At 38.9% G+C, this 10,518-nt stretch overlaps 1 non-coding gene across 1 annotated transcript; it reads left to right on the forward strand.

The window, feature by feature from the left end:
• The first annotated feature begins 4,008 nt into the window (after nucleotides 1-4,008).
• On the forward strand, nucleotides 4,009-4,111 carry LOC147343124 (U6 spliceosomal RNA). Its single transcript, XR_015157220.1, has one exon. It is a non-coding gene; the product is annotated as a U6 spliceosomal RNA (small nuclear RNA).
• The last annotated feature ends 6,407 nt before the right edge of the window (nucleotides 4,112-10,518 follow it).

Here is a 10,518-nt window from a genome sequence, read left to right on the forward strand (position 1 = left end):
AGTTCAAACCTGAGTTATTCAAAAGTCAGCTGTCCTAGTCTTATTCCTATTTCATGCATGTGGTATTGAGAAACATATTAAATAATGGAGTCATACAGGAGAAGGCAATGGCAACCCACTCCAGTACTCTTGCCTGGAAAATCCCATGGACAGAGGAACCTGGTAGGCTGCAGTCCATGGGGTTGCACAGAATCAGACACGACTGAAGCGAATTAGCAGCAGCAGCAGCAACACTAAATAAAGAACAGAACCAGATTTCAAATCCAGGCAGCCTGCCTCCTGAGTCCATTTTTTTTTTTTTTTTTTTTTTAGCCTAAAGGCTACAATTCTCCTAACAGTCTACAAACTAAAACATATCAATTCTGTTCAGTTCAGTTGCTCAGTCGTGTTTGACTCTCTGTGACCCGATGAACCACAGCACACCAGGCCTCCCTGTCCATCACCAACTCCTGGAGTCCACCCAAACCCATGTCCAATGAGACGGTGATGCCATCCAACCATCTCATCCTCTGTCGTCCCCTTCTTCTCCTGCCGTCAATCTTTCCCAGCATCAGGGTCTTTTCCAGTGAGTCAGCTCTTTGCATCAAAGGGCAAATTATTGGAGTTTCAGCTTCAACATCAATCCTTCCAGTGAACACCCAGGACTGATCTCCTTTAGGATGGACTGGTTGGATCTCTTTGTAGTCCAAGGGACTCTCAAGAGGCTTCTCCAACACCACAGTTCAAAAGCATCAATTCTTCAGCACTCAGCTTTCTTTATAGTCCAATTCTCACATCCATACTTGACCACTGGAAAAACCATAGATTTGACCAGATGGACCTTTGTTGGCAAAGTATGTCTCTGCTTTTTAATATACTATCTAGACTGGCTATAACTTTCCTTCTAAGGAGTAAGCATCTTTTAATTTCATGGCTGCAATCACCAATACAGGGATTTTTGAGCCCAGGAAATAAAGTCACCCACTGTTTCCACTGCTTCTCCATCTATTTGTCATGAAGTGATGGGACCAGATGCTATAATCTTAGTTTTCTGAATGTTGAGCTTAAAGCCAACTTTTTCACTCTCCTCTTTCACTTGCATCAAGAGGCATTTTAGTTCCTCTTCACCTTCTGCCATGAGGGTGGTGTCATCTGCATATCTGAGGTTATTGATATTTCTCCCAGCAATCCTGATTTCAGGTTGTGCTTCCTCCAGCCCAGCATTTCTCATGATGTACTCTGCATATAAGTTAAATAAACAGGGTGACAATATACAGCCTTGACGTACTGCTTTTCTTTTTGGAACCAGTCTGTTGTTCCATGTCCAGTTCTAACTATTGCTTCCTAATCTGCATACAGGTTTCTCAAGAGGCAGGTCAGGTGGTCTGGTATTCCCATCTCTTTCAGAATTTTCCACAGTTTATTGTGATCCACACAGTCAAAGGCTATGGCATAGTTAATAAAGCAGAAATAGATGTTTTTCTGGAACTCTCTTGCTTTTTGTTGGCAAAATGTTGGCAATTTGGTCTCTGGTTCCTCTGCCTTTTCTAAAACCAGCTTGAACATCAGGAAGTTCATGGTTCACATATTGCTGAAGCCTGGCTTGGAGAATTTTAAGCATTATTTTACTAGCGTGTGAGATGACTGCAACTGTGTGGTAGTTTAAGCATTCTTTGGCATTGCCCTTCTTTAGGATAGGAATGAAAACTGACCTTTTCCAGTCCTGTGGCCACTGCTGAGTTTTCCAAATTTGCTGGCATATTGAGTGCAGCACTTTCACAGCATCATCTTTCAGGATTTGGAATAGCTCAACTGGAATTCCATCACCTCCACTAGCTTTGTTCATAGTGATGCTTCCTAAGGCCCACTTGACTTCACATTCCAGGATGTCTTGGCTCTAGATGAGTGATCACACCATCGTGATTATCTGGGTCATGAAGATCTTTTTTGTACAGTTCTTCTGTGTATTCCTGCCACCTCTTCTTAATATCTTCTGCTTCTGTTAGTCCCCTAACATTTCTGTCCTTTATTGAGCCCATCTTTGCATGAAATATTCCCTTGGTATGTCTAATTTTCTTGAAGAAATCTCTTCTATCTCATTCTATTGTTTTCCTCTGTTTCTTTGCACTAATCGCTGAGGAAGGCTTTCTTATATCTCCTTGCTATTCTTTGGAACTTTGCATTCAAATGGATATATCTTTCCCTTTCTCCTTTGCTTTTCACTTCCCTTCTTTTCACAGCTGTTTGTGAGGCCTCAGACAGCCATTTTGCTTTCTTGCATTTCTTTTTCTTGGGGATGATATTGATTCCTCTCTCCTGTACAATGTTGCGAACCTCCATCCATAGTTCACCAGGCACTCTGTCTATCAGATCTAGTCCCTTAAATCTATTTCTCACTTCCACTGTATAGTCATAAGGGATTTGATTTAGCTCATACCTGAATGATCTAGTGGTTTTCCCTACTTTCTTCCATTTAAGTCTGAATTTGGCAATATGGAGTTTGTGGTCTGAGCCACAGTCAGCTCCTGGTCTTGTTTTTGCTGACTGGATAGAGCTTCTCCATCTTTGGCTGCAAAGAATATAATCAATTTGATGTCCATGTGTAGTGTCTTGTGTCTTGTGTTGTTGGAAGAGAGTGTTCGCTATGACCAGTGTGTTCTCTTGGCAGAACTCTATCAGCCTTTGCCCTGCTTCATTCTGTACTCCAAGGCCAAATTTGCCTGTTACTCCAGGTATTTCTTGACTTCCTACCTTTGCATTCCAGTCCCCTATAATGAAAAGGACATCTTTTTTAGTGTTAGTTCTAGAAGGTCTTTTAGGTTTTCATAGAAATGTTCAACTTCAGCTTCTTCAGCGTTACTGGTTGGGGCATAGATTTGGATTACCGTGATATTGAATGGTTTGCCTTGAAAATGAACAGAGATCATTTTGTCTTTTTAGAGACTGCATGCAAGTACTGCATTTCATACTCTTGTTGACTTAATGGCTACTGGATTTCTTCTAAGGGATTCCTGCCCATACTAGTAGATATAATGGTCATCTGAGTTAAATTCACCCATTCCAGTCCATCTTAGTTTATTGATTCATAGAATGTCGATGTTCACTCTTGTCATCTCCTGTTTGACCACTTCCAATTTGCCTTCATTCATGGACCTAACATTCCAGGTTCCTATGCAATATTGCTCTTTACAACATTGGACCTTTCTTCTATCACCAGTCCCATTCACAACTGGATGTTGTTTTTGCTTTGGCTCCATTCCTTCATTCTTTCTGGAGTTATTTCTCCACTGATCTCCAGCAGTATATTGGGCACCTACCCACCTGGGGAGTTCATCTTTCAATGTCCTATCTTTCTGCCTTTTCATACTGTTCATGGGGTTCTCCATGCAAGAATACTGAAGTGGTTTGCCATTCCCTTATCCAGTGGACCGCATTGTGTCAGACCTCTCCACCATGACCCATCTGTCTTGCGTGGCCCCAAATGGCACAACTTAGTTTCATTGAGTTAGACAAGGCTGTGGTCCATGTGATCAGATTGGCTAGTTGTGATTGTAGTTTCAGCCTGTCTGCCCTTTGATCCCCTCTCTCAGTGCCTACCATCTTACTTGGGTTTCACTTACCTTGGATGTGGGGTCTCTCTTCACGGCTGCTCCAGCAAAGCCCAGCTGACACTCCTTACCTCAGACGCAGGGTAGCTTCTCTCGGCCGTGGCCCCTGACCTGCCTCCCTAGGTAGCTCCTTTTGGACATGTTCATGCACCATCGCAGCTGCCATGCTCAAAACATATCAATTCCGTTTGATGAAAAATAAGGAATTTGTATACACCAAAAATAACTTTTAGAATTATTTTTCAGGTTGTTCATCCCTCTCTAAAAGATAACATTTGTTGCTCATATCCATGAAGAACAGTGACTAATAATTCTCAAAATTTTCTTTAAAAAATATTTTTTCTGTCATTTATGTGAAAAAAAATCATACTATTCTATTATTCTTATTTTCTTTGATTTTTTAAAAATAATTTTCCAGCAGTCGCTTCAGCAGCACATATACTACAATTGGAACAATACAGAGAAGATTAGCATGGCCCCTGAGCAAGGATGACATGCAAATTCAAGAAGCATTCCATATTTTTTCTGTGTAACCCTGTGAAGATCTCAGAGGGGTTCAGACTGTGGAGAGCACATAGGGAAGTGATTACTGGCTAGCTTGCTCTCACCCAAGACATATATTAATCAAATTAACAAAGATTAAACAGAAAAAGCAAATATTAAAAGCAGCAAGGGAAAAATAACAAATAACACACAAGGGGATTCCCATAAGGATAACAGCTGATCTTTCGATAGAAACTCTTCAGGCTAGGAGAGAATGGCAGGACATATAAAGTGATGAAAAAAAAATAACCTATAGCCCAGATTACTGTACCCAGCAAGGATCTCATTCAAATATGAAGGAGAAATCAAAAGCTTTACAGACAAGCAAAAGCTGAGAGAATTCAGCACCATCAAACCAGCTCTCCAACAAATGCCAAAGGACCTTCTCTAGACTGGAAACACAACAAGGGTGTATAAACTTGAACCCAAAACAATAAAGTAAATGGCCAAAGGATCATACTTATCAATAATTACCTTAAACATACATGAGTTGAATGCCCCAGCCAAAAGACAAAGACTGGCTGAATGGATACAAAAACAAGACCCCTATATATGTTGTGTACAAGAGACACACCTCAAAACAGGGGACACATACAGACTGAGAGTGAAGGACTGGAAAAAGTTATTCCATGCAAATAGAGACCAAAAGAAAGCAGGAGTAGCAATACTCATATCAGATAAAATAGACTTTAAAACAAAAGCTGTGAAAAGAGACAAAGAAGTACACTACATATTGATCAAACATAAGATCAAAGAAGATATCAACCCAAGAAGAAGATATAACAATTATAAATATATATGGACCCAACATAGGAGCACCACAATATGTAAAACAAATGCTAACAAGTATGAAAGGAGAAATTAACAATAACACAATAATAGTGGGTGACTTTAATACCACACTCACACTATGGATAGATCAACTAAATAGAAAATTAACAAGGAAACACAAACTTTAAATGATACAATAGACCATTTAGACCTAATTGATATCTATTGGACATTTCACCCCAAAACAATGAATTTCACCTTTTTCTCAAGCACACACGGAACCTTCTCCAGGATAGATCACATCCTGGGCCATAAATCTAGCTTTGGTAAATTCAAAAAAATTGAAATCATTCCAAGCATCTTTTCTGACCATAATGCAGTAAGATTAGATCTCAATTACAGGAGAAAAACTATTAAAAATCCCAACATATGGAGGCTGAAAACATGTTGCTGAATAACCAGCAAATTAGAGAAGAAATCAAAAAAGAAATCAAAATATGCATAGAAACAAATGAAAATGAAAACACAACAACCCAAAACGTATGGGACACTGTAAAAGCAGTGCTAAGGGGAAGATTCATAGCAGTACAGTCATACCTCAAGAAACAGGATAAAAGTCAAATAAATAACCTAGATCAGATCAGGTCAGTTGCTCAGTCGTGTCCGACTCTTTGTGACCCCATGAATCGCAGCACGCCTGGCCTCCCTGTCCATCACCAACTCCCGGAGTTCACTCAGACTCACATCCATCGAGTCGGTGATGCCATCCAGCCGGTGATGCCATCCAGCCATCTCATCCTCTGTCGTCCCCTTCTCCTCCTGCCCCCAATCCCTCCCAGCATCAGAGTCTTTTCCAATGAGTCAACTCTTCGCATGAGGTGGCCAAAGTACTGGAGTTTCAGCTTTAGCATCAGTCCTTCCAAAGAAATCCCAGGGCTGATCTCCTTCAGAATGGACTGGTTGGATCTCCTTGCAGTCCAAGGGACTCTCAAGAGTCTTCTCCAACACCACAGTTCAAAAGCATCAATTTTTCGGCGCTCAGCCTTCTTCACAGTCCAACTCTCACATCCATACATGACCACAGGAAAAACCATAGCTGAACTCTACACCTAAAGCAACTAGAAAAGGAAGAAATGAAGAACCCCAGGGTTAGTAGAAGGAAAGAAATCTTAAAAACTAGGGCAGAAATAAATGCAAAAGAAACAAAAGAGACCATAGCAAAAATCAAGAAAGCCAAAAGCTGGTTCTTTGAAAGGATAAATAAAATTGACAAACCATTAGCCAGACTCATCAAGAAACCAAGGGAGAAAAATCAAATCAATAAAATTAGAAATGAAAACGGAGAGATCACAACAGACAACACAGAAATACAAAGGATCATAAGAGACTACTAACAGAGATCATATGCCAATAAAATGCACAACGTGGAAGAAATGGACAAATCCTTAGAAAAGTACAACTTTCCAAAGCTGAACAAGGAAGAAATGGAAAATCTTAAGAGACCCATTACAAGCATAGTAATTGAAACCGTAATCAGAAATATTCCAGCAAACAAAAGCCAAGGATCAGATGGCTTCACAGCTGAATTCTACCAAAAATGTAGAGAAGAGCTAACACCTATGTTACTCAAACTCTTCCAGAAAATTGCAGAGGAAGGTAAACTTCCAAACTCATTCTATGAGGCCACCATCACCCTAATACCAAAACCTGACAAAGATGCCACAAAAAAGAAAAATACAGGCCATATCAATGATGAAGATAGAAGCAAAAATCCTTAACAAAATTCTAGCAATCAGAATCCAACAACACATTAAAAAGATCATACACTATGACCAAGTGGGCTTTATCCCAGGGATGCAAAGATTCTTCAATAGCCGCAAATCAATCAGCAAAATACACCAAATTAACAAATGGAAAAATAAAAGCCATCTGATTATCTCAATAGATGCAGAGAAAGCCTTTGACAAAATTCAACATCCATTTATGACAAAAACTGTCCAGAAAGCAGGAATAGAAGGAACATGCCTTGACATAATAAAAGCTATATATGGAAAACCCACAGCAAACATTATCCTCAATGGTGAAAAATTGAAAGCATTTCCACTAAAGTCAGGAACAAGACAAAGTGCCCACTCTCACCACTACTATTCAACATAGTTTTGGAAGTTTTGGGCACAGCAATCAGAGCAGAAAAAGAAATAAAAGGAATCCAAATGGAAAAGAGGAAGTAAAATTCTCACTGTTTGCAGATGACATGATCCTTTACATAGAGAACACTAAAGGCTCCACCAGAAAACTACTAGAGCTAATTAATGAATATAGTAAAGTTGCAGGATATAAAATCAACACACAGAAATCCCTTGCATTCCTATACACTAACAATGAGAAAACAGAAAGAGAAATTAAGGAAACAATTCCATTCACCATTGCAACAAAAAGAATAAAACACTTAGGAATATATCTACCTAAAGAAACTAAAGACCTATGTATAGAAAACTATAGAACACTGGTGAAAGAAATCAAAGAGGACACTAATAGATGGAGAAATATACCATGTTCATGGATCAGAAGCATCAATATAGTGAAAACGAGTATACTACCCAAAGCAATCTATAGATTCAATGCAATCCCTATCAGGCTACCAATGGTATTTTTCACAGAGCTAGAACAAATAATCTCACAATTTGTATGGAAATACAAAAAACCTCGAATAGCCAAAGCAATCTTGAGAAAGAAGAATGAAACTGGAGGAATCAACCTGCCTGATCAGACTCTACTACAATGCCACAGTCATCAAGACAGTATTGTACTGGCACAAAGACAGAAATATAGATCAATGGAACAAAATAGAAATCCCAGAGATAAATCCACGCACCTATGGACAACTTATCTTTGACAAAGGAGGCAAGAATATACAATGGATTAAAGAAAATCTATTAAACAAGTGATGCTGGGAAAACTGGTCAACTACTTGTAAAAGAATGAAACTGGAACACTTTCTAACACCATACACAAAAATAATCTCATAATGGATTAAAGATCTAAACGTAAGACCAGAAACTATAAAACTCCTACAGGAGAACATAGGCAAAAGAGTCTTCAACATAAATCACAGCAGGATCCTCTATGAGCCACCTCCCAGAATATTGGAAATAAAAGCAAAAATAAACAAATGGGACCTAATTAAAATTAATAGCTTTTGCACAACAAAGGAAACTCTAAGCAAGGTGAAAAGACAGCTTTCAGAATGGGAGAAAATTATAGCAAATGAAGCAACTGACAAAGAACTAATTTCAAAAATATACAAGCAACACCTGCAGCTCAATTCCAGAAAAAATAAACGACCAAATCAATAAATGGGCCAAAGAACTAAACAGACATTTCTCCAAAGAAGACATACAGATGGCTAACAAACATATGAAAAGATGCTCAACATCACTCATTATCAGAGAAATGCAAATCAAAACCACAGTGAGGTACCATTTCACGCCAGTCAGAATGGCTGCTATCCAAAAGTCTACAAGCAATAAATGCTGGAGAGGGTGTGGAGAAAAGGGAACCCTCTTACACTGTTGGTGGGAATGAAAACTAGAACAGCCACTATGGAGAACAGTGTGGAGATTCCTTAAAAAACTGGAAATAGACCTGCCTTATGATCCAGCAATCCCACTGCTGGGCATACACACTGAGGAAACCAAAACTGAAAGAGACACATGTACCCCAATGTTCATTGCAGCACTGTTTTTAATAGCCAGGACGTGGAAGCAACCTAGATGTTCATCAGCAGATGAGTGGATAAGAAAGCCGTGATACATATACACAATGGAGTATTACTCAGCCATTAAAAAGAATACATTTGAATAAGTTCTAATGAGGTGGATGAAACTGGAGCCTATTATACAGAGTGAAGTAAGCCAGAAAAAAAAAAAAAAACACCAATACAGTATACTAATGCATATATATATAATTTAGAAAATGGTAACGATAACCCTATATGTGAGACAGCAAAAGAGACACAGATGTATAGAACAGTCTTTTAGACTCTGTGGGAGAGGGTGAAGGTGGGATGGTTTGAGAGAATGGCATTGAAACTTGTGTATTATCATATGTGAAACGGATCTCCAGTCCAGGTTTGATACATGATACAGGGTGCTCTTGGTTGGTGCACTGGGATGACCCAGAGAGATGGGATGGGGAGGATTTTGGAGGGGGTTTCAGGATGGGGAACACATGTACACTCGTGCGGATTCATGTCAATGTAAGGCAAAACCAATATAATATAGTAAAGTAATTCGCTTCCAAAAAATAATTTAATTAATTAATTAATAAAAATTTCCAAAGCAATCTTTTTCCTAATTTATATTAAAGATTTTTTAAATTTTAGAAATATAAAATTAACCACTTGTTCCCATAAATATAAATATCATTTCCCCATACTAAATAAATATCAAAATAAGGGTGAGTGGTAACAGATCTCTTAGCTTAGAGCTCATGTTTATGGGGACAGTCAACTTCAGGGAGTCTTGGCAGGAATTTTATTTTATTGGTAGTGAGGTCTTATATTGAGTATTCATTGGTGATGCTGAGGCTAAAGGTCCAATACTATGGCCACCAGATGTGAAGAGTCTACTCGTTGGAAAACACCCTGATTCTGGAAAAGATTGAGGACAGGAGGAGAAGGGGGTGACAGAGGATGAGATGGCTGGATGGCATCTTCAACCAAATGGACATGAGTTTGAGCAAACTCTGGGAGATGATAAAGGACAGGGAAGCCTGGCGTGCTGCAGTCCATGGGGTTGCAAAGAGTCAGACATGACTTAGCAACTGAACAACAATAAAATAAAGGTCTTTTATGGTTTGTAATTTATCTTGAAATATTTCAACATAGATAGTTTCATATGTAAAATAATATATCCCATGAAAACTCTCATTTAATTATGAATTGACTAGTGATAGCCTCCCATCTTCTGTCCAGCCCTTATTCTGATATTAGTCAATATTTCTATTTGGAAGATTAGGCAGCATGCTACATATTCACTAGGCCCTATATCTCAAGATCACCTACATATGATACAAATGGATTGTTTGGATACTACTTACTCATTCTGGTGGGGCTGGTGTTCAGGTTCATTTTCACTTTCTGTCTCAGAGGTGACCAGTTAACAATTTCACTTTTAGTTATGACTTAAAGCCTATTATTCAGAAATGCAGAATCCAAATACGGCTACCACAAATGCTAACACTACCTCTATCCAGGATGTGTTCATTAGCATTCTGTATCTTAACACTTCCCAAGATATGTCCCTTCACTAGAAATATTTAAGAATTCTACCTTTTCAAGAATCCACTGAGCCCAGTGTCCTACACCTTGTGGAGCAGAGCCCTGGGCTTAGGATTCAGAGGTAGACCCAACTGTCTCAAATTAATCAGAGAAACAGTTCCTTTCCCTAACCTAAACTTCAGGTGAATTTTTCTGCTAAAATGCTTTCACATCTACCTGGAGAGAATGCTTCGTGTAATGTGTGAGGAAAGAGAGCAGAGACTTCTGATAGCACAAGTTTTTATAATTTCTTCCTAATAGATGCTTTTACATGTGGTAGAATTCTGCCCAAGACTC

The sequence above is a fragment of the Bos grunniens genome, chromosome 28 (genome assembly GCF_055505025.1).
Source record: "Bos grunniens cultivar Pamir isolate PY7600 chromosome 28, Bosgru_T2T1.0, whole genome shotgun sequence".
In the NCBI taxonomy this organism is placed as follows: Eukaryota; Metazoa; Chordata; class Mammalia; order Artiodactyla; family Bovidae; genus Bos; species Bos grunniens.